This window comes from Muntiacus reevesi, chromosome 1, assembly GCF_963930625.1.
Source record: "Muntiacus reevesi chromosome 1, mMunRee1.1, whole genome shotgun sequence".
Classification (NCBI taxonomy): Eukaryota; Metazoa; Chordata; class Mammalia; order Artiodactyla; family Cervidae; genus Muntiacus; species Muntiacus reevesi.
The window spans coordinates 52,887,820-52,912,839 of NC_089249.1; the positions used below are offsets into that span (position 1 = coordinate 52,887,820).

The 25,020-nt window shown below is 47.6% G+C and overlaps 1 protein-coding gene across 11 annotated transcripts in view; it reads right to left on the reverse strand.

Moving 5' to 3' along the window:
- The window catches only part of MICAL3 (microtubule associated monooxygenase, calponin and LIM domain containing 3), a 142,150-nt gene extending 129,172 nt beyond the window's left edge, over positions 1-12,978 (reverse strand). For all 11 annotated transcript variants that reach the window (XM_065943443.1, XM_065943433.1, XM_065943425.1 and 8 more), the window contains exon 1: positions 12,798-12,978. The gene's annotated coding sequence lies outside the window, so the exon portion shown is untranslated. The remainder of the gene's footprint in view (positions 1-12,797) is intronic.
- Between the last annotated feature and the right edge of the window lie 12,042 nt (positions 12,979-25,020).

The window sequence follows — 25,020 nt, forward strand, 5'->3', positions numbered from 1 at the left end:
AGACTGGTGGGCTGCAGTCCATGGAGTCGCAAAAAGTCAGACATGACTAACATTTTTTCACATAAGCTCAAATCTACGACACTTTTTCGATACATTTATTCTCCCTGAGGTATTTCTTTCAGAACACACTCAGCAGTGGAGGCTAATTTTAAACCCCTCAAGTCTGCTCTGGCTTAGCATCCTGTGTGGCACTGTTCACAGGGCATTCCTTAAAGCTTTCTTAAAGTTCTGGCTCTCACACTGGAAAAAACAGAGCCAAACAAGCACCCACTGATCCAGGTTCCTGGAGTTCAGTTTGGTCCTCTCCTACCTCTCAAAACTGTCTCTGGTCTGCACGTCTTTGCCTGGTTCCCTGTGGATCCTGCCCAGCTGCCTTCCCAAGAGTGGTTTTGGCCCCCCACCCTCCCCACTTACCACCACCTGCCTGTCACTAAGGACTCTTCGGTCTCCATCAGACCCCACCCTCACCCTAACCTGAACCCTCCTCTCTACCGACCAGCCTCGGGACAAAGCCTGAAGAACTGCTCCTCCAAAGATGCAGCAGACAGACTCCAGCCCCACTGGCCAGCAGGTGGTAGGCCTTTACCTTCCAAAGACTGTACTGTGAATAAAAGGGGGGAGAGACGTTTCATTTTCCCAAGTATAAGCTAAAGTTGAATGTGCTTTTTCAGCTATTTGCGCGGCTCTCCTCCCCAGAAAGCAGCACAGTTCCTCCACCCTCTCCCTTGTCCTGCGTCTTCTGGGTCTGCATCCCTCCCGTTTCTGGTCAGTTTGCCCTCATCACCCTGCAGTGAAAATTATTTCAAACTGCTTATCCACAGGGCCCTGGCCGTCAGCCCATCTTTCCCAAGTATCTTCACACCATGCCACATCCCTATTTCAGAACCTCAGGCTCCCTATCACAATCTGAGAGAGTATCTCTGTTCCTAGGAAACACTCACTCAAGTATTTAGGGCTTGATATCCCCAGTTTATAAAAAGAGAAGGAAAAAATATGAAAAAGCAAATGGGACAAAAGACAATGGGTGCTTCTGGAACAAGAGCTCCTTGTACCATTCTTGCCTTTTCTGAAATTATATCAAAATAAGATTACCAAAAAAATAAATAAATAAATAAATAAAAAACCCTAAATCCTCATCTTAGTGTCAAAGTTTGATAATAAGAGCTCCTTCTCACGGTCACATCTCTGACGTCTTGTTTTTGTCCCTCTCTTTACACCTGGACTCAGGATTTCCCCTGCTCCTCCCTGCCGACTGCTTCCTTCACTGACTCACTGCTTCCAGGGGGACTGAGGAAGGAAAGGAACTAACACTCACCGACCATCTGCTGCCAGCCAGGCGATAGCACGTTTGGCACTCAGCGTGTATTATTCATCCAATCCTACTGAGGGCTCTACTAGGGAGCTGACAGTCTGAGACCTAGAGCGACAAAGACACAGGACCAGGATGCCACAGCCACTAAAGGCAGAGCTGGAATAGGAACCCAGGTCGGCAAGGAAGAATAACGATAAAGCAAACGGGACAAAGCGTAAGTAATAAAATCTAATTAACAAAGTTAGGGAACAGATACAAGGGAGCTGCCAGTACTGCTCTTACCATTTCTCTGTAAGTCTGAAATGACATCAAAAATCCTCCAAAATAAACTTTTCTCGTGCCCTGACAAACAGGTGGGCACACTGACCCAGTGAGGCCCCTGGAGGCTCAAGCAGCACAGGTGTGCGGTACAGTGACTTCACGTGGAGGCCGTTAGAACAACTCAGTGCTGACAGCATGACGGTTCACTATCCCTGGGGTTTTTCTCCAAAATCAAGCCGTACTTTTGGCGCATGGAAAGTAAGGCCAATTTTACCAGAAGAGGGGCCAGGAAGACACGAAACCTGACACTACCAAGCTACACAGGTCTCTCCCCTCTCCTTATCTCCTCCATCTAATCAGCGTCTTCTTTCCAAAATGGCTCTGGCATCAAGTCCCTGCCTATCTCCATCGCCAACATCCTGTTCTAGTTTGTCATTCACACCTTAATTATTACCATGACCTGTGGGCCAAATCCAACCTGCAAGTCAAGGACTTTTATGTTTTTTTTAATGGTTGGAGAAAAAATTGACAGGTAACTATTTTGTGACCTGTGAGAATTAGCTAAACTCAAACTTGGGGGGTGGGGCATAAAAGCTTTACTGGCACACAGCCACGCCCATTCATTTACCAATTATCTGTTTTCCCACTTATAACAGCAGCCTCGTGGTTGCATCAGCTATCATATGGCCCACTGAAACAGAAAATATTTACTTTCTGGCCCTTACAGAGAAAAACCTGCCAACTTCTCCAATAGCTGGTCTTGCCCAACTTTCATCTTCCCCCACTCCACCAGATTAATCAACACAAACACAACTTCTGTGCTGCTGCTGTGTCCACACGCCTCTAATGAATTAACTTGATTGTAAACTTCACAGTGTTTCCTGGCGTTCATCAGACCAGGTGAACAAACTCGCTTTTAGTAAGCAAAGCCTACAGTGCCATGCCTTTTTTGCTCATGCTGTCCTCTGCCTTTCAGAAAACTCTTCTTTGTCATACTGAGTAAAGTCAGACACAGGAAGACAAATATCATATGATATTGCTTATATGTGGAACCTGAAAATCCAGGTACAAATGAACTTATTCACAAAAAAGAAACAGAGTTAAAGATGTAGAAAACAATCTTAAGGTTACCAGGGGGAAGGTATGGAGGGATAAACGGGAGATCAGGATTGACATATACATACTAATATACATAAAATAGGTAACTAAATAAGGACTTACTATGTGTAGCACAGGAAGCTCTACTCAGTACTCTGTAATGGCCTAATGGGAAAACACTCTAAAATAAAAAAGTGGATATATGTACATGTATAACTGACTCACTTTGCTGTACGGCACAAACTAACACAATACTGTAAAGTCAACTATATGCCAACAAAAATTCTTTTAAAAAAGGAACAAACAAAAGAAAATTCTTATTGCCTTCAGTGGCACACTCACCGTTAACTTGCCTTTTAAGACCCTGGGAAAGAGCGTTTCCAGGTTTCCTCTCCTCTGCGCCCAGCACCCTATACTTACGCTCATCACAGTTCCCACCACACCACACTGCAAGCATCTATTTGTGTGTCTGTCTCCACAGCTACAGGAAGATTCCAGAGGGCAAGGAACACGTCTCACTCATCTCCCAACACCCAGGCCAAATGGGGCTCGAGGCCCAAACACACTGAGCTCAGCCCCGACTCTGCCAGGCCGGCCTCCTCGCTGCCGAGCCCCGGCTGCTCCGCACTCACTCTTGCTCCAGGCAGCCCTGCACCCAGGGGAGCTGAGACGCAGCCCCCACGGGCCCACTCGTCAGCAGACTGGGGTCCAAACGCCAGGCTCCTCTCACTTGTGTGCCCTTGGCCGAGACACCTGGGTGTCTATCTTTATCTGCGGAGCAGCAGCGAGAGCAGCATCCAGAATGCAGGGCTGAGGATGCGTGCAAAGCGTCTACAGCAGCGCTGCGCACGTCACAGCTCAGTGGTAAGTGCCTGTGCTCGTTCTCCCCAAAGGCTGGAGGCGCCTGCCCGAGCCGTCTGGCATCTCACTGCCGTTCTTCTCCCTTCACCCAGCCATCTCTTCTGAAGCAGGGACATCGAATGCCTCTGGAACTTGGGCCCTGCCTGGCACCCAGTGCAGGACAACATGCAGAGAAGGGGCCCAGCAGATGACAAAATCATGAACAAATTACTCCAGGAAGTCCAAAGAGGTCCTAACAGGAAAAGCAACGCAGAGCCAAGGGTGCAGCTGGGGTGCATCTGGGCGCTTCACACAGGTAAGCGTGTAGCCAGCCACCTTCACCAGAGACTGTCCCTTCAGTCAACTGCAGTACCAGCTACACGCATGGTGTTCACTGCTCCTTACCAAGGATTCGCAATGCTCACAACCACACCAAGCACAGACGACTGTCATGTCATTTGCACAGATGGAGACACTGAGGCCCACAGAGGTTAAAAAACACATACAAGGTGACATACCCTAGGACATGATGCATAAGAAGTTCCAGAGTTCACGCTCCTTAGTGCTATACATGGGGGTGGGGCACGGTGTGAGAGACAGAGAGAGAAAGAGGGTGTATGTGAGTGTGAATGAGAGCGATAGTGTGTGACAGAGAGAGGATGTGTGGGGGGGGGTGTGTGTGTATGTGTGTGAGAGAGAGGGTGTATGTGAGAAAGGGGTGGGTGTGTGTGTGTGCGCGCGAGAGTTTGTGTGAGAGAGAAGGTATGTGTGTGAGATAGTGTGTGGGAGAGGGTGTAATGAGACAGAAAGGGTGTGTGTGCCAGAGTGTGTAAGAGAAAGGGGTGTGTGTGCCAGAGTGTGCATGTGAGAGTTTGTGTGAGAGAAGGTATGTGTGTAAGAGATAGTGTGTGTGTGTGAGAGGGTGTAATGAGACAGAAAGGGTGTGCATAAGGGATGTGTGTATGCGAGAGTGTGAGTGTGAGTTTGTGTGAGAAAGAAGGTATGTGTGCGAGAGATAGTGTGTGTGAGAGAGGGTGTATGAGAGAAAAAGGGGTGTGTGTACGAGAGTGTGTATAGAGAGAGAAGGTATGTGTGTGAAATATAGTGTGTGTGAGAATGAGAGAGGGTGTATATGACAGAAAAAGGGGTTTGTGTGTGTGTGTGTGAGAGAAGATATGTGTGTGCAAGTGTGTGTGTGAGAGAGTGTATGTGTAGAGAGAAGGTACGTGTGTGAGAGAGGGTGTATATGGGAGAGAAAGGGGGTGTGTGTGTGTGAGAGAGAGAGAATCTGTGTGTGAGAGAGAAGGTATGTGTGTGAGAGAGAGTGTGTTTGTGTGAGAAACAGGGTGTGTGTCAAATTCACCTGCGAACCTTACTGAGGACTGCAGCCCCGGGGACAGCCTCTCAGATAGCTCAGAGGAACTGCTCCAAAGGAGAGAGGAAGGAGCCAGGATATGTGTGAACTTTTTTGCTGAGAAAAACATGTAGTCAAGCATAAAAAGATTACTACTACTCACAAAGAACAGACAACTCAAGGTAGTGATTTTAGTGCTTTTCTGCGTACAAGAAGATGCAGGAATCTGGGCTCACTGAAATTCTCCGAGTGTCCAAACTATCTTCACTATCCAGGGGCCGGCATGCCCAAAGCGCAGAAAGCTTGCTTTTCTTCCACTGTGAATCCCTCTCAGGCCGCACTGTCAGGGGCAACCGCAGTGACTAATGCCTTGATCCTTGCAGAACTGGAATGGTGGCAACATTTTTTTCCTTTACAGAGATATGGAATCCCGGAAAATGTCACTCCTTTCTTTTCCTCTTCCTTTGGATTTCTTTCTTAGGTAAGATTATTCAGGCAATCCCTGAAACCTAGGTGTAATGAAGCGGAGCTAGAAGATCATGAAGCACAGGTACGAACCAAAAAAACAGACTCAATCCCACATTCTGCCTTTTAATCTAATCTGGCACCACCCTTCACCAGCTAAGAGATCTCAGGCAAGCCACCTAACCTCACTGAGCCTCATGGTTCCTAACCAGTTAGGTGGGCATCACATATGACTCTTGTAAGACCTAAAGGAGGTCTTGTCATACAGTGTACTGATAAAGCACACTCCTGATAAATTAGTTCCCTTCCCACCTTTCCCATACCTCAACACAAGCAAGGTTTTAAGCCAAACCCCTTACCCTCCTTTATGTCCTACCAGGGAGTAACTTTTACCCTACCCTGGTAGGTACTTATGCCCATGCATCTGGGCTTCATAAAAGCCTGCAGAAGCAGCCTAGAAACAAGCACAAGAAGACCAACTGAATCCAGAGCAAGGGAGGTAGCACAGGTGCAGACGGTCCAGGTGGCCCCGGGGGTGCAAATGAATACTGCCTGGGGAGAGGCTGGCCGGCCAGGCGCTGCCAGGACACGCCCTGACCACAGCCAGGACAGCGCCTGGAAGCCTGCAGAGGCAGGGCCCAGGACTGTGTACAGCTCTGAGGCTGCACCTATGTGGGGCGTGGAGAAGGCAAGGCAGCTAAAAATGACGGGAAGCCACTTCCACCAAGAGTGGAAGAGGAGACCCATCACGAAAAGCTGTATACAGAAAAGCAAAATTCTAAATTCCTCGAGAAGAAATTCTGTTGCAAAACTCCTATCCTATGGAGAATTCAAGAAATACAGACACACACAATTATACTTTGGAGGTCACTCCACATTTTCATAAACCAACTTTGCTTGAAGCAAGGATATCTTTAAGCTAATGAACCCTTTTCTGAGGTCACTGGTCCTGGACAGAGGGAGTTTCATTAGCAACATGTGAAAGGGTCCTAAATGTTATTACCAAATGGAGTCAACACAAGTAACACAGCAGGGAGCAAAGGGGAGGCTGCGTAACCATTTCCAGGAGACACAGCAACGTCTATCTGAATACATTTGATCATAGTGATCCAAAGGTCTTATTAAATAAAAGATTAAAACACAAGCAAAAACCATATCTCACTGAGCATATCCAGCAAGAAGTCCTAATAGGACTTTTCCATGATAGATCAGCTTCCAAATACAGTGTATGACAAAAAGATACTTAAGGAAGGAGGAGTGGGAGAGCTGGCGGGTACCACCAGCACAAGGAGACCATGGAGTTCCCAGGTGCCAGTAGGCACAGTATTGGGGTCCAAGAGTTAGAAAGGAGCCTCAGAGGTAATGTGGCCCGATCTAATTCCCAAAGCATCGGTTAAGTGCCTCCTGCTCAGGTTTGCTCCCACCCATCAGAGCACCAGGGAAATGGTAGCCTGGAGCCTGGTACCTCCAAGGCAAGCAGCACAGGCCACAAATGGCAGTGGCATTGAGCTGAAGGCCAGCTGGCAGGAAGAGGAGGTGGGCCCAGCCTTTCCTGCAACCAAGCTGCCTAGCTGGACCTCAGAGAGCAGCAGCAGAGATCCTCTGTTTGCAAATATACAAACATTACTGAAACAATAGCCACTGGGGTAAATTCTAGAAATTCTCAATCTTACCTGCACAAAATTAACAAAACCGAATGGAGAACAAAATACTTTGCCTGATAATATAAATTTTCTTACCACTCCATGTTCAGGGCTCGCTGGCCAGTGGAGTCACAAATCACAACACTGTGCCTACTCTCCCCACCCCCATCCCTACCCCCACCCCCGCCCCAGGCTGCTTGCAGGCAAACAGCATCTCATTGTCCAGCACTCACCTTACATACAGTAGTTGCTCCATAAACACATGCTAAGAAGAAGCCCCAGCCTGAAGTCCAAGCTCTCAGATTCTGGGCCCTCTGTCCCCAGGCTCCCTGAGGGTGGTCAGGCAGCAGCATCTCTGGGTCCTGCTCAGCCCACTGAGGCTGAGTCCAGGCAGCCCCGGCAGCCCAGCCATGCTGCCATCTCACCAATCTCTCTCCCCTGCTCTTTACTGTCCTTTTCTTCCTTGCTTCCTCTTCTTTTTGCTCCCTCAACACATCACCTCACAGCAAGGTGATTAAATGCACAGGATCTGCAGTCATCCGGCCTCTGCAGAGTATCTACGGTTCTGGACCTCAGCCCCTATGGAAGTTTCCCGAATGGGAAGCAGGTGACTAGAAGTGGTGTGTGCACACGGTGCTCGGCAGTGTCTGGCCCACAGTAAGACTCACTGAGTGATAGCTGATCCTACATAATTGCCCATGGTATTCACTTGTCTAAAGGTACTTAAAATGCCAAAGGCAGAAGGTTGTTTTTCCCCCTACCTATGCAAGTCTGGTTTTGAGAAGAGCCTCTCTGCTTTGGAAACAAACTGAAACAGGTCCATATCACGAGTTCAAATACTTCCTATTCGGTTTTCATAGGGAAACAAATGACTCTGACCAGGCATGACCAAACTGGGTAAAAGGTTCTGTTCCAAACAGTGGATAGGATCCCACACAAGTTCGTTTAAAAACAGAATAAAATAAAAATTATCCATAAAGTAGCTGAGCTAGGACAATGATAGGGTTTGCACGAGTTCTCGGTTTTAGGAATCAGAAACCTACGCTAGGCCAAAAAGTATAGGAGGGAAGGGGACAGGTTTCCTGAGCTTTTCAGGGAGCAGACTTGTAACCAACACTCTTTCCCAATCCCATGGCCCACCCTGAGGTCCCTGAAGACCCTACACTGTGCTAAGCGTACCTGCTGGGGCACCCACAGGTGTTCCCCTCTGGATGCTTCAGAGACATCTCCTCCGACTCTGCCCGCTTTGAAGGAATACGTCCGTTTAACCTAAATGCACCTCTCACAGACCACTTCAAGCAGATAATGCAAAAGTGAAGAGAAGGACAACGTGAAACAGTGCAGGGATGGTTGGAAGAGAGAAAGGATGACCCCCAGAACGGAGGTAAGTCCACCCCAGTCAGTTGCCTTTGACTGGTCTGTGACAACACAGCTCTGGAACCGAACTCCTGAGTCTGAAGCTGAGCCCACCGTTCCCAACGGGGCCATCACTGAGCTCTCCGTGCAGGAGACAGGGGTGCCATGAGGACGGAGTGTGCCACCCCCCACTGAGCAGACACTCTGAACAGGCCCAGCACACAGCCACCTGCCTCCATGTGCTTCTGCAGAGACCACCATTGAGATACTGCTTACCCACTTCTCCTCCTCTCCCACTCACAAACCCAACATGTTCACAAACCCAACGACTCAATCACAAGGCAGCTGGAGGGGGTAAAGTGAGGGAAGGCAGGGAGGGGTGTCGCTGGGACCCTCATAAGTGGGCATTTTGTAGGCCAGGACAGCCTGCAACAGTGTGTTGTCACAACTCAGGGGGTGATAGGCCGGAGAAGCATCGTCCACCCCTGGTTCTCCCTCTGGGCTGCTCTGCCCCTGTTTTCAAGTTCCAATGCTGACGTATCAGCAACAGAAAAGAGGCAGGGGAAGAGACAGGACGAAGCCAGACCAACCAAAGTTTCACGCTGCCTTTTGTGTAGTTAGCCGTTTTAAGATAGTAAGGAAAAATCAATAAAAGCTACTAGTCAACTGCCTGATGGAATGCTGCTCCCCTCCTTCCAGAGTTCACCAGACCAGATCCCTCCCTAGATACATGGTCAAACAGACCTCTGTAGACTGGCCTAATGCAAGAAGACCCTCTCCTGGCCTTCAGCCAAACACACACACACACACACACACACACACACACACACACACACACGTCTGCTCTTTCCTCTTCACACACACAAACACACACACACACACACACACACACACACACACACACATACACACACACGTCTGCTCTTTACTCCTCCCCACAGACAGTGAGGAGGCACCTCTAAGGACTGACCACTTAGCAGATGCTCCTGCCTTTCCTCTTCCACCTTCCACCAGGGTTCAAACCAACAATCCTACTTCTCCCTTCTTAATCTGATTATTACCACTTTATTCCTTTTGTTTTTCAACTGTGGTAATTTTTTCTTCTCTGTGAAGACTGACACTGACAAAAAGTGAATGTACTACAGAGTATTTAGGGCAACAGTTTCCCCATCCTCCCTCCCCAGTTTCTTGATTACCATAGTAAGCCTTAACACCAGAAGACAGCTAAAGCCCACACCAAGAAAACAGCAAGTCATGTGCAGCTGAGCCCCAGAAGGAAGGGATGTTGTTCTGTCCCCTCCACCACCCAACCCACTCCACTGGATCAGAGCTGAATTCTGAAAAGTGGAACCAAAGGTGACAGGAGGGTGCATGGAGGCAAGGGAAAGCCCGAAGAGAGTTTGGATAAATTTCCAAACAATATCCCCACCACTCACAGTGTAACCACATTATTTGTAGAAGTTAGAAACCAAAAAGGAATCAGATTTTCAACTCTGCCACCTAAAGTAGAAACTGAAAGTCTTATTTACTGCACAGATTTTAGCCCAAGTGCCATGCCTCCAGGTTTACAATTTCAACCTGCAGCTTAAGTTTAAAAGCCTGGGCACTAAAGGAGTTACCTGGGTTAGAATATCACAAATTTCTTTTGTCCACAAACCATTTCAATTGTCTCCCTCTCTATACTCCCCGTCTGGCCTCATAAAACTTTCACACTCTCCAAATACAGATATTTTTTCAACTCTTATTTTTTTCTAAAGTAATGACCTGGTTAAAGAATGCTTAGGGCCCAAGAATAGTCCAGAATCTTTCCCACTCTTCTACTTCAGTGAAAAATGAAACCCCTGTACAAGGCACAGCCCATCAGAGCCAGGCAAGCAGCAGCAACAGGTGTCAGGGACTCTGCTGTCTGCTCCCCGTCTCCACTAACACCCACGGAGGTTAGAAGCACACACTTCAGAATCAGCCCAGCTTTGAGGCCTGACCTGCCTTGTCACACATCTCACCAAACCCTAGTTCATCATCTGTAAAACCAGGGAAAATAACAAGTCCTACCTTGCAGACTGTCGTGGGGAACAAATGAGGTGATGTACGTGAAGCGCCTGGCACACATAAGCCCCCACACATAAGCACCCAGCAAATGTCAACTATTCTCAGCTGTCTAATAATCTGAAAAGCATAATGGTTTGGTATTTTTAAGTCTTCCAGGTTTCAAAAAAAGAGGGTTTTTTCCCTTATGAAAGTATTAGTGAAATTCCATATGAAGGAAAAATCAAAGTCCAACTTAGCCATCAACTCACAACTTAGAACAAATCACATCCCCCCCACCATTTCTTTATCCATAAAGTGGGAAATAATATACTGCACTAAACCTGATGACCTCAGACAAAAAAGAATCAGTGAGATAACAGGTGATAAAAAAGCTTTCACTTCCTCAAAGAAAAGCAGTAAGGAAATCCAGAGTATAATTACTACTGAAACATCACATCCAGTATAACGGGACATACGTAAACCACTGATGTTACTCAGGCTTTCAAGAACATTAGGTCTGATAGCCTTTTCATCTGGTCACAATGAGCCTGGTACAGAAGGAGGGGGGACATGGCTGCTCCTTGCAAAGCCCAGTTCAGAGGTACAGCCCATCAAATCTAGGAGTGTGCCCTGTTTGCTGGTCAGGTGTCACCCACCCAGGCCATTTCGTAGATGCCAGTGCCAGGAGAAATTAGGAAAGGCTTATGGTTCCTTCCACCTGGACAGGTTAAACCAACATCAACCAAAATCCTTACCCACAGGAATTTTCAACAGACCCAAGAAAGGGTCCACTCTGACCCTTTATTCTGCTGTGCTGAGCAAGTAAGATCTCGTCTACGGTGCATACCATCTTTTCTGGAAAAAAAAAAGCACATTTGAGCTGGAAGGAAGAGCTCAATTGTTTCTTGTTTGATATTTACTTCTAGGTTAAGAGGTTTGAGTTTAATTTTTAACCCACCATAAAAATTTTGGTGTGAGAGCCAGAGGTTGGGATGCGAAGAAGAGTAGGGGGGATTGGAGGGTTAGTCCTAACTTAAAAAGGGAGCATGCAAACAAAACTGTATCCAATTTCATCATCCACAGGTTTCCCAAACCCAAACAGGAAAGGAAAAAAAAAAATTACTTATGGTTATTAAACACTTACTATGTGCCAGATATACTTGCACAGAATATTTGGTACACATTACTCTAGAGCCCATTTTCTGCCCCAAACCTAGAAACACCATGATCACCTGAACCATACCAGGTGTGGGGTGGGGAGACCTCACAATTTAGCAGTCACGTTCTAGACATTTCAAAAGCTAGCATCGTGAACACAAAAAGGCAGCTTGGCTAGGAACCAGGTCTAAGTTCCTACAGATTCTCTGCAAGAGGGCCATCTAAACCCTGTTTTCCCTATAATTCTGGAATTAAGCCAAGGTGTTTAGTACCCTATCCAAGAAGTTAAAACAATTTAAAATCCTGGAGCACAAGAATTCACTGTAGGGCCACAACCACCTGAGCCAAGTTTCTGACCAAGTCCACTTGACCATGAAGTAAGACATGTATACAAGCTTCTGGAGGGCTCTTTACAGAGGTGCTCGGAGGAGAGCCAGCACCAGGAGCTGCCATCTGCGTGGTCAGGTAAGGAGGGCAGGGCCTCCCCGTCCGCCCAGCACAAACGCGGAAGGTCCAGCTCATTGCAAAACCCACCGCACCTCACCCGCACCCCCGGGGTACGATCCAAACGGCTGTCTCCCGGGCAGACTGTCAGATGGGACTCGCCAAGTTTAAACGCCATCTCCCCATCCACGTCCCAGAAAATGAGAAGGTGTAAGCCTCGAGGAAAACACTGCTCACAACCGGCCTGCATTTCTCAGCGCTAAGCACTGATGTCACCGTAACCGATGCCTGCGGTAAACAGCCGCCACCTTACAGCTCACGGGCTGAGTGCGGGGCTGCAGACGCCTTCCTTCAATTGAGTCTGCGGGGAGTCGGGAGACCAGGGCGGTCCGTGAGCCTCAGGGGACGGGGGACACGGGGCACACGGGGAATGGGGGGACCCGGGGGTTGGGGGACACGGGCGAATTGGAGGAGGGGACACGGGGAATGGGAGCACAAGGAGATGAGGGGACGAAGAACATTGGGGGAGAGGGGAGATGAGGGACACGGGGGAAAGGGGGACACGTGGGGACCTGAGGGGACGGAGGGCCACCGCAGGAATGAGGGAGTCGAGGTCCCGCCGCGCCCTCCCTCTCCGGCGCGGCTCCTCAGCTGCGCGTCCGCTCGCGGGTCCCCTCGTGCCCGGCCTCGGCGGCGCCCCTGGCAAACACGTCCAGCCTCCCGCCCGCCGCCAGCGGCCCTGGACCCGGGCCTGCCGTCCGCTCCGGGGCTGCAGCGGCGGCCAGAGGGAGGCGCCCGGCCCGCGCGGGTCCCGGGCCAGGTCCGGAGCCCGTCTCACCTCCGCCTCATGCCGCGCTGCGCTAGCGTCCCGGCCGCAGCCCACAGTCCAGACCCTCGGCCGCGGCGTCCGGCGGCCTAGCCCCGCGGCGACCCGCCTCGGGCCGGCGCCTCAACCCGCAGCCGCCCCCTCAGCAGTCGGCGTCCCGCGCGAGCAGCACCACGGCTGCTGCTGTGGTAGCGGCGCTGCCGCCGGGTGGGGCGGGCACATGGGAGGGCGGGGCTGCGGCCCCTGGGGCGCAACCACCGGACCCCGGCCTCGGGGAGCTGACCTCAGCGCGCCTCCGGAACCCGCTCTACCGCCCGGCCCCAGGGACGCCGTCGCGACCCGCTGGCTCAGACTTTGCCAGAAGCTCATGGTTCTATGCAGAAGGTAAAAGAGAGGGCCGCCTCCACACTCGTCCTTCTCTCCGCTCCCCCCGCAGGTTCAGTGGTATATTCCTCAAAGCCCGCCCCGAGGGACTAGGGAGGAGCTGATTGGTTGAGAACCTTGGACGGGGGCGAGGAACCGCGCGAAATGACCAATGGAAAAGCATGGTGGGCACATCAAAGCCGGCCAGAAAGGGAGGCGAGAGGATGCTATTAAAGGGCACGTTATTTGTTGCGCTCTGTAGCCGCCGCACAACACAACGGGAATTTTCTATCTGATCCAATCCAGACAAGAAACAAAGAGATTGAGGATTCTCAAATTTTGGAGTTAAGAGAGCGGAAAGAAAATATGGAGAGAACTGAAGAAGATATCTGCGTGTGCCTTTCCGCCGGTTCCCGTTGCCAGTTGTCTTATCTAATCCAATAAGGATACTGAAGTAGAATTGATCTCTCGGAGTCCTCATACTTTGCAAGTCTATAATCCTTGGTTTGGGATTAGCAATATTTACATATGTTCTTCAGTTTGGGGCATCAGCTAAAGAACTTTGATTGAAAGTTGACACCAGTTCCTTAGTACAGACAGTATTAACCCCACCTTTTGTGAAGACAAAGTCAATATCCTTTCTGACTCCCTCTCTGAAAGCAGAGCGTTCTTTTCATATGTGGAGAGCCACACTTTGCCCAATAATTTCTACTCTAATTTGACTCATACTGAGAGCCACCTCCTCATCTTCTCTCTTCCTCCACATAATCAGACAACACCTCAGTTAATAATTCATTTGCCTGTTGAACTGTCCAGAGCCCCTGGCTTCAGCAACAGGTCTTGCTGGTCAGGCCTCATCAGAATTGCCAAAGTGCTGGTCACTATCTCAAGTCTGTGGCAGCCATTTAACTCGACAAGGACAGTGAGCTCTCAGTCTTCCCTGCCTGTCAAATTCAAGACTTGAAGGCATCCTGTAAGGGTCCCACCTACTCTGTTTTAGAGGTTTACATGGGCAGCAGGCTGCACTTTGGTAACAACCCTCCCGACCTAACTCCACTTTCTTTTTTCAGAACTTTTTAATTTGACTGTGCCAGGTCTTAGCTGCAGCACCAGGGATCTTTCTTAAGTTGCCGCACATGGAATCTAGCTCCCTGTCTAGGATAGAACCCAGGCCCCCTGCATTGGGAGCCTGAAGCCTTAACCACTGGACCACCAGGGAAGTCCCAAAACTTTTCAACCTCCCTACACCCCTCAACCCTCTTCCAAATTGTATCAGGTGTCTGGGGTACCCTTAGTAGCTCCACTCCCCAGCCAGACAACTCGTCTTCCAACTATTAGGCAGATGCGTTGGTGGTATAGTGGTGAGCATAGCTGCCTTCCAACTATTAGGAAGAGTTTGAGAAAGTCCAGTTTCTCCATGAAGCCTTCCCAGTCTGATGAACAGAAGATTCTGGCTTATAGAGTTCCTACTTCTAATCTGTGTTCCCCAAACCCTGATTTTCTGCCCTATACTATGCAATTTTTGTTGACATATTTACCTCTTTCCTTCATTTACAGCAGCAGCTGCTGCTGCTTACATTTAGCATTAACAAATGCTTCCAATACACTGAGTACTGTTTGGAAGTGCTTTGCATGTATCATTTCATTTCAGCCTCAGACAGGCTTAGGGAAGTTGACTTGCGCAAGGCACACACAGTGGAGGTCTAACTACAGTGCCTACCTTCACATCCCCCACAATGCAAGGCTATCTCCTATTTCTTGAGAACCAACTGCATTCCATACAAAAGATAATGTGATGCACCTATGTCATGTTTTGCATTGATCCCTGTACCTGTAATATTTCAGCCTCAAACAGTCACGTCAGGAAGGTTAGGAGCAGTTTGTTACAGGCAAAGCTGCAAGTGGACTGATGCACTTGCCTCCTGTAACAACACTGTTGAATAAGGCATTTAGTTTTCCAAGTTGTGGACTGGCCCCTGCAACCCCTGCTCCTTGAGTGAACACGGACTTTTCATGTGTAGCAAGTAGAGAACCTTATAAGCAATAGGGGAAGAAATACAAAATAGCAACAACAACAACAACAACAAAAAACCCCACACCATGGAACAGAGAAGCCTGGTACAGCAAGTGCTCTCAGTGGATTTGTATAAACGGGGAGAAGCACCTTCTACTTCACTTTACTGGCTTATTGCTCATATGTTGTCAATGAGAGTATGTCTTTGACACATCTGGCAAATTCCACAGAAAAGGGCAACAAAAACTGCACCCCGCTCCCTATGGTGCCTGGAGACAGAATCAACCCATGCCCGTGACAAAGGGGCTTCCCTGTGTGGGGTTGCTGACTCTAATTCGGGGAACTTCCTGATTTGCCATTGAGTGAAATGTCCTGCTCCACTGACAGTGGTGCCACAGCTTGAAAAAATAAGCTGGGCTAATGATTTCATTCTTTTTAAACTGCTGAAATCGTCACGGGGATGGGCAGGCCAGCAAAATGGCATGGGAAGCAGTCAACTTTAGATATCAATTGGGAAGCCTGAGCATGGCCATCCTGGAGTCAGTATTTCCAAGTTGCTGTCTGCCTGACCCAGCCCTTACCCATCCGGTTAATTTTCACTCCCATAGTGCTTCTGTCTTTTCCCATCCCCAGAGAGCTCTAAAATGCCTCTGCTTATCTGGGTGTTTTATTTATGCATCCAGGCATTTCTTGGGCACCTACTATAAGCAAAGAACTCTCAGGCTGTGTGAAATAATCCTGATGGATCGCCCAGGAAGCCTGCACCTACTGATTAGATTGAGTGTGGAAAACATCAGACCCCCTTGGTGAGGAGTGGATCAGATCAGCAGGTGCCAGGACTCTATCCCCAGCTTAACATACAAGCTAGCATTAGACCACCCCTGCCCCAGGGCAGGAGGAGCATGGGGTGGGGGTTGGGGAGAGGGCCCTTGTTGGGAAGGAAGGTGGAGAGATTGAAGGCACCCAGGAATAACTGCACATGAACCAAACAGAAGGCAGGATGATGTCCATCCATAATTTGGCCATTGAAAGAATTGTGGTGTGGTCTGTCTTACTTTTAAGAAAAGGAAAATTCCTGATTTCCAAAGTAATACATGTCTGTCATTTTAAAATGTTTAATAGGGAAAATTACAAAAATAATAAAAAATCTGGCCATTCCTCTTACCAGTATATCAGTGTTACAATTTTGATATATGTTTTTTCCTATACTTTTGTGTGTGTGTACATGTGTATGCATGTTCTTTTTTGTATGTATCTCCCCTGCCCCCAACCAGGGATCCAACCCATGCCCCGTGCAGTCTTAACCACTGGACTGCCAGGGAAGTCCCCCTGCGTATATCTTTTTCTAAATAAAAGTTGATCAAACTGCTTTGTAATCTATTAATACTTTCTCCTTAACAAGACCAGGAATTTTCCCATGCTACGTAAATTATTCTAAAAGATGATTTTAAATGGTTGTATCATATGGCTATACCTTAAGTTATTTAATTCTATTTTTAGGCATTAAAATTATTTTCAATTCTTCATTATTATATGTAACTTCAAGGATTATCCATATATGTAAATGTTTATATATTTTTACAATTATTTCTTAATATTTCTAGAAATAGAATTGCTTGGTCAAAATGTATACACATTTTTTTTCTTTTTTTTAAAAAATTTATTTTAAATGGAGGCTAATCACTTTATACTATTGCGGTAGTCCTTGCCACACATCAACACGAATCAGCCACAGGTGCACACATGTCTACCCCGTCCTGAACCCCGCTCCCACCTTGCTCCCCACCCCATCCCCTGGGCTATCCCAGATCACCCACTTTGAGTGCCCCACCTCATGCATGCAACCTGCACTGGTCATCCATTTTATGGTAATATACATGTTTCTCCCAAATCATCCCTCCCTCGCCCTCTCCCACGGAGTCCAAAAGTCTGTTCCTTACATCTGTGTCTCCCTCACTGTCCTGCATATATTTCTAGAAGTGGAATTGCTTGGTCAAAATGTATGCACATTTTTAAAATGTCTCACATATTGCCAGTGGTCTTTCGGAAAGTTTATAGCAGTTCCATCCTCACCAGCCATCTATGATGTGGCTATTTCTCTGAACCCTCACCAATCCTGGACATCTCTTTTGTAATCCTTGCCATTTGACAGATGAAAAACAATATCTTGTTTTGATTATCATGGTGTATTTTTAACCCACCAAGGTGATAAATACGTATCCTTCCTTCCAAGTTCCCTGAATTGAATAGCAAAATGAGTGTTTCCTTTCCCCCTCCTCCATTCAGCCACTCTTCTCCCAAATCCCTGAGAACAGATAGAGAAATCAAGAGGAAAATCTGCTCAAATGACTAGACAAATTCAGGGCCATGTCACCTGAACCAGTAAAGAAGGTAGTGGAACAGATGGCTCAATAGAGCACATATGCTCTAAATTATGACTTTGAAATGGGTAACAAGTCCTTACACAGAAACTTTTTTAGCTATAAAAGGAGATGAGTCCCCTGAGTTATATTTAGTACTGGCTAATACGAAAATCACTTGCATTTCTTCAACAACACCCAGTTCTGTGATGGGCTGAGTCCATGATGAGACATCCTCCATATCCAGTGGCCAAGCCACCCAATGTGACTCTCAATTCCTGCCCAACTTTCTGGTTCCTTGGCTTTGTTTTTGTCTTGTGGCTTTCTCCACAGCCTCTTCTCCCCTCCAGCTGTCAGTATCCTAATTTCCCACTGAAGAACTTATCCCTCCCCCATTCCCAGCTGTGTTTGGTCAGGATTGAGTCCAACCCCTCTCTGGACTCGATGTGGGATGCAGAAAGCTCTGGGAGCTGCTAGCAGCCATCCTGGGCCATGAGGTTGAACCTGCACCAGAAAGAGAGGAGTTGAGAAAGTGAGAGGGGAGCTATGTCAGGTCAAATCTGTGAGCCCTGATTCAAGTCTCTTGGGGAGCGTGTGTGTAAAACAATACCTTCCCTCTTTCTTTAAAAAACTTAAACCAGTTTTGGTCAGCTTTCTGTCACGAGCCAAGAATGCTGACCGAAACACTGCCTGTGGATGGATTCCGTGGTGCAGTAGGAACCCAGTCCATTCAACTCAAGTGTTCTCAACATCACTGCCACTAGTTCAGTTCATCATGACCCCAAGAGTGTTCTGATGCAAGGTACCACCAAGGAAAAATCAAGCTACGTGGAGCCTGAGGATTCCAGATTGCCTTGGACAGACTCAGAAGCCTGCCCATCTACCTGTAGGATGAGAGTCAAGGGGGAAGAACAGGATGGTGTGGTACAATTTGATTCCTGGGCAACCTCCGCTATCATGTGGACCTACTGAAGACAAGAGGGTCTGAAAAGCTTGATGTCCTGCTTCTCTTCTACACTGAAGACTGATTTGAAAACAAGCCAGTCTTAGGACTTCCTTGGTGGTCCAGGGGCTAAGACTCTGCGCTCCCAATGCAGAAGGCCTGGGTTCAACCCCTGGTCAAGGAACTAGATCCCACACACTTCAACCAAGACCCAGCACAACCGAATAAATAAATAAATGTTTAAATTTAAACAAACAAACAACAACAAAAAAAAAAACAGGACATAGGATCTGCCCTCAAGGAGCTGACAATTGGGTACAGATAGGAAAGGATCGTTGCCAGGTAGGAAGTATTATCTCATGAGACTGAGAAGGAGCCCATTCAAGACGTCAGGGGAGGTTTTGTGGAGAAGGGGATATTTGAGTGGCCCCTTAAAAGAGACAGAGAGAGAAAGATGTTTTAAGAGTTGAACCTCTTTAACTTGTCCTGGTTCCCACATGCAAAGAACAAGCAGAGTTCCTCCCCAAGAACCATCTCACGGCCCCAGGGGGAGGCAGGCTGGTGGGTTAGAAAGAAAGGGAATTTGAGAGGGTAAATACGATCATGCTAATGTCTCAGTGAAGAGAGGGATGGGATGGGAAGTCTTTGGGATTACCTTCTTTGGCTTATTTGTGCTCTTTCATTTTGCGAGAGAATGGACTATGGAACCTCCTTTTGTATTTTAACACAACAGTCTCTCCAAAACAGGGAAAGTTAATGAGAAAAGCATCCATATCTCCCCATATTTCCTCTAGACTTAGATTCTCTGGGTCCTGGTCCCCCCAAAAGCACAGGTCTGTAGCCAAAGCTCATCTGCTTGGAAGCCCAGCCTAAACATGTCAGCATGGTGCCCTCGGAGATTATGTTACAGCAGAACTGCCAAGGAGAAGCCTGTAAATAGTCTGGGCCCCTTGGGCCAGACACCCCTAACCTTATTTAGAGGAGAAGCTACTCTGATTTCCTGGAGATGTTTAATTCCTGACCATGAAAGCCCTAAGGACAGAGTAGGGACAGGAGACACCTGACCACTCCCCTGCCCACCTGCCCGGACCTAGAGCTGGGACCAGGCAGGGCAGAGCTGCGCCCCGGGGGTTGATGCCTCAGCTCTCCCAGGGGGCGGGCCCACCTCCTGCAGGAGCACTTGAGGGTCCACCCCGGGGTGCTGTTCGAATACCACCTTCAGGGCGTCCCAGCCTGATGAGCGTGGAAAGCACTCAGGCCCCGTGGTTCGCAGGTCCGGGCCTGCTGTCCCACAGGAGGGCTCCGGGTGGACATCTGTGGCTCTTGCCAGCCCGGCGTCCAGGCCCTCTCACGGGGTAACGGCACCTACAACCTCTTTTGTGGGTGGCCATGTGATCAGGCTGCCCTGCTCTGGAGGCAGCCCAGGCCAGGCAAGCTGACTTCTCCCCCTGGAATTTGAGTGTTGAGCAGAGACACACACGCACTGAAAATAACCGGAGCTGATTCATCCAGTCGCGAGTGCACTAAAGAAGGAAACCAGTGTCTCTCTGCTCTCTCTGGCCCCTTAGCTGCCTAGGTTCTCATCCTTCCCGAGGCCTGGCTGTTTACTTTTCATTCCGCTGTGTGAACTAATTCCTATTCTTCCAGTAAATGTCCTCACCCTTCCCCAAAGTTAGCCCTAAAGCCTACTTCCATTATTGGAAACCAAAACCCCCCAAAAGGTATAAGTTCTAACCCTCCTAACAACCTCATTTGTCATTATTATCCCTATTTTAATGTAAGGTAATTGAGCTTCACAGAAGTTAAAAGACTTGCCCAAGGACCCACAGCTCACGAGTGCCACACTAGAACGTGAACCCAAGTCATCTGACTTAGAGACACAACAAGAGTGCGGGTTTCATCATGAGACTAAAACAAGCCCACTTCCCTGGTTTCTGCAGAAAAATCCTGATCACATCAGTATCTCTGAATAGCAGGAATCTTCTCCAAATCAGAAAAATGGAGAAAGTAACCCTTCACAGAGTTACTGAGAGTTGATACTGGCCTTCTGAGTCAACCCAAGTACAACGTTCTCTGTGTGTGTGTGTCTCTCTTCTCTTGCCCTGGGGGGCTCTCCCCTACAGCTCTAGTCCCTCCTGTGTCCTGGTATCCTGTTCCTGAAAGGCCTATCAGAGAACACAGGAAACAGAAAAGAAAACGCAGACACCCTCCAAGAAGGAGTGCAAGGGGCACATAAATATGCACAAAACCTAAACTTTCCACCGAATATGCCTTTGGAAAGAAGACAGCAAGAGTTTTCATTCCTCTCGAGGATAATGGAAACACAGAGACACTAAATGTTTACCTTGAGGTTACACCGCAAACTCAGTGGTAAGGTGACCCCAGGTCAGCTGGTCTGAAAATTCCAGAGAACAGGTGTCCCAGGTTTCTGGTTTAGAACCTACCTGACCCCTACTTCCCCTCTTTCCCTACTCTCTGTCCCAATTCAAATAAATCATTTACACGTCCACGTTGGGTAGATTTCTAACAAAGTTTGCCCAGACCTCTGTCCATCACACATCTTACTTCTCCCTTCAGGGCTGTGACTTACTTAAACTGTTCTTATAACTGTTTGAATGGGGGGAAAGTTCCCAAAGTTGTATTCCCTATGCTGGAAAAATTAAAGTTCCCTTAGAAAATACAGTTAAAGAGAGAGTGCTATCTCCACTAAGATTTCTGAGGCTTCTTTAGAGACAAATTGACGTTTTCCCAGGACTGTGATTATAAATAGCACATATAACTAAAAGATCAACCAGTCTGAGCTTCCCTGGTGGCTCAGTGGTAAAGAATCCATCTGCCAGTGCAGGAAACAAGGGTTCGATCCCTGATCGCGGAAGATCATAAAGCGACTAAATGTGCCACACGATTGAGCCTATGCTCCAGAGCTCAGGAGCCACAACTACTGAAGCACACTCACCGAACAAGAGAAGCCCCTGCAAGGAGAAGCCTGTGCACCGCAAATAGAGAGTAGCCCCAAGAAGCAACGAAGACCCAGCACAGCCAAATAAATAATTAAATTATATAAATATATACACACACATATGCGTAAAGATCAGTCAACAGCTATTCACAAACTATCTGCCATAAGCAAGGAATTTACCAAAATTGACACTAGCTTACAACAACTAAAAAATTCCACACAGCATGAAGTTATTCAATGTAATTTTGATTCTTGTGATTTTTCTGGTTTCTAGGGCCAAGAAAACAAATTCCCAGATAATTTCTGGGATCTCTTTTCTTCTCCTGTATATTGATTCCTTCCAGTCTTGAAGGTCTTACACTCAAGAGCAAATGAATTTTTAAAACTATGACCCATCACTTTGGCAACCGGCACATGGGCATTTGTCTTCCTCAGGCACACAGATTATTTCAAGTTACAAACATGGTGTGCTTGCTGGTTTATATTCTCTTTTTCATTTTATAAGTCTTTTCCTATTTCTCTCTGTATGTGTCTGGATGTAAGCTTTCATTGAAACACAAAATATTCCATTATACAGATACACCACAAAATTTTTAAACTGTTCCTCTAATGTGGGGACATTTCAGTTATTTTTATTTCTTTCTATTATAACTAACATAGTCAAGGATATCTTTAATGTATTTAGAATTTTAAAAATCTTTATTAAGTAACTTCATTGGGAAAAATTCCTGGGTATAGTACTTTTATAACTTTTCCTAATATTACATTGCATTCCTCTCAAATTTTACCAATTTACATGCAACCCACAGCAAAAAGTGCAATTTTACAGCACCCTTAGTAGCATTAGGTGCTATTTTTTTTTATTGTTACCCTCATTAGCAAGAAATAAAACAGTCAGTGTTGCTATGATCTTCACTTTTGATTACTGTCAATGAGGAACATTTTCTGTGTATTTTTTTCTTACTCCTTTACTCATTTGAGTAAATTTCTTGTTTTTTTTTTTTAAATCATTATTTATTTATTTGGCTCACCAGGTCTTAGTTGCAGCATGCTGAATCTTTAGTTGCAGTGTGAGAACTCTTAGCTGTGGCATACGGGATCTAGCTTCCTGACCAGGGATTGAACCCAGACCCCCTGCGCTGGTAGCATGAACTATTAGCCACCAGACCACCAGGGAAATCCCTTGTAATTTCTTTCTAAAATGCTGGCCATGACCCACCAAACTGATTCATGACCCACTAATGAGTCATAATCCACAGTCTGAAAAAATGTAAGGCAGTTTCATTTCACATTGCAGTCTCTGTTATTCGCTCCAATGAACTGATATACATGGATTAAGCCAAGTCAACTGGACATCTGCCCCCAGCAGCCTGTGAAATAAATTGCCCATTTTCAGAGACTAGCTATTGGTGGTCGTGGACGAGCAGGTGGCAGTGAGAACTAGGACATGGTGTCGCTGTTTCAACTTGCCATCCAGGGGGCTGACTGCCTTCACAGGGTTGGCCTGGCCTGCCCATGAGGTGTAGCAGCTCTGTGGTGTCACATTGGGAAAGGGCATTTGGACCTGAGGTCACAGAAGCCCCTGGGAGCCATCCTTCATGTGGACTAGCCCAGAGCATCTCCAGTTCAACCAAGAGGCTAGAGCAACTGCCCACAGCCTGGCAGTGCCAAGTGATTGCAGAGGAACCGGAAGGAGGCCCAGGCTCGGTAAGCGAAGGCATTGTCTCAAGAGGTCAGGTCACTCCGGGAAGAGACACGAGAGTGCTTCATGAACCAGGCAGGCACTGGGAAGGGGTCCCTCCAGGTCAGCACCCGGGGACACTGGAGGGTGAGTCCAGGCAGAAGTGTGGGGGAGCTGCAGTCATCCTGGGGATGCCTGTCTCCCAGCCATTCCCACAGCTGCCCTAGCACATGAGTTCTATGATCCACATCAGGTGGTTGTATGACCTTTAGACAGGTCTTAATTCTCTTGCCTATGGATGAGGGGAATGACCAAGCCTTGCCAGGCGTCTCAGAAGAGACAGTACTTTTATGCCAAGTCATCAAGGAGACCATAACCAATCTCTTATCAGCCAAAATTAAAACAAGCACCTTGAGAAGCTGTGACTGGTGGAGTTCTGGCTCCAGGTCAGTAAATTATGTTTTCTAGAGTGTCTACATTTCTAATGTCTCATGCTCAGAATCTTCTGGCCTTACCTAATTTCCTTGAGCACCTTAGGCATTGCAAACTCAAACTTGCCTTCCACCCCCTTCACAGCACTTATGAATATTCATGAGGTGACCTTAGACCGAAAGCACTGGAAAAACCTGCCCCCACAGGACTATTCCTGTGGGTAGTAGTACCTACAGAGAAGAGGTGACATGTCCCTTAGATATTCAGGGAAACCCCTCAAATTCAGGAGGAGTTCAAACTATGCTGAAGGGTTTTAGGCCTGAGAAAGACAAGAATTTCTAATTCTTAGGTGTTCTTAAGTTGCTTCTCCCTTCTTCAGAGTGGCTACCACATTCCTAATTGTGGTGTCTGTCCTTCTTTCTAAGTGTCCATCCTCCTGGCAGCAGGGGGGAGATCTGCACATGACCCTGGCAGCTTCTAACAGGAAGTCCATCACCTATAGGAGGACACGGCTGTCACCCTGCAGACTTGCAAAAGCATGCTTCTCTTCCCCTGCTTTCCCTGGAATACAAATCAGAGCATTTCATTTAGTAAGGAGACCTGTCCTCAGAGAGATGCTTCCTCCTTCCTCTGAAACAGCACCTTCACCCCGAGCCTCTCTGAGGGGCTTGAGCATGTGGACATTAATAGCAGTCACACACCTGCCCTCCAACAGCTGCTCACTGGAGAGAGAAAGCCACCCCGATTAAGCAGAATGGTGGGTTGCAAACTTAGCTCGTTAGAATCACCCTGGAGCTTAAAAAAATTGGCTGTATCTCAGACCAATTAAGCCAGACTCTCTGGAGAATGGACCCAGGCATCAATATTTTATTTATTTTACTGGGAATTCCCTGGCAGTCCAGTGGTTTAGATGCTGTGCTCCCAATGCAGGGGGCACGTATTCGATCCCTGGTTGGGGAACGAACCCCATGTCTCTCAGGGGCACCACTCAGCAATAACTCAATATATACATAATATTCCCGGCTTCCCTGATGGCTCAGTGGTAGAGAACCCGCCTGTCAATGCTGGAGACAGCGTTTGGATCCCTGACCCACGAAGATCCCACAAGCAAAAGATTAACTAAGGCCGTGTGCCACAGTTATTGAGCCTGTGCTCTAGTATGGGGCAACTGCAACTACTGAGGCCCATACGCCCTAGGGCCTGAGCTCTGCAACACAGAAGCCACTGCAATGAGAAGCCTGCACCCCACAGCTAGAGAGTACCCGGCTCTTCCCAACTAGAAAAAAGCCCATGCAGCAACGAAGATCCAGCACAGCCAAAAATAAATATATAAAATTGAAAATATATATATTAAAAAAATTTTTTGAAGTATAATTGACCTACAACACTATCTTAGCTCCCGGTGCACCACATAGTGATTCGGTATTTCTCTATATTACAAAATGACCACAGCCAGGCATCAGTACCTTTTAAAGCTCCCCAG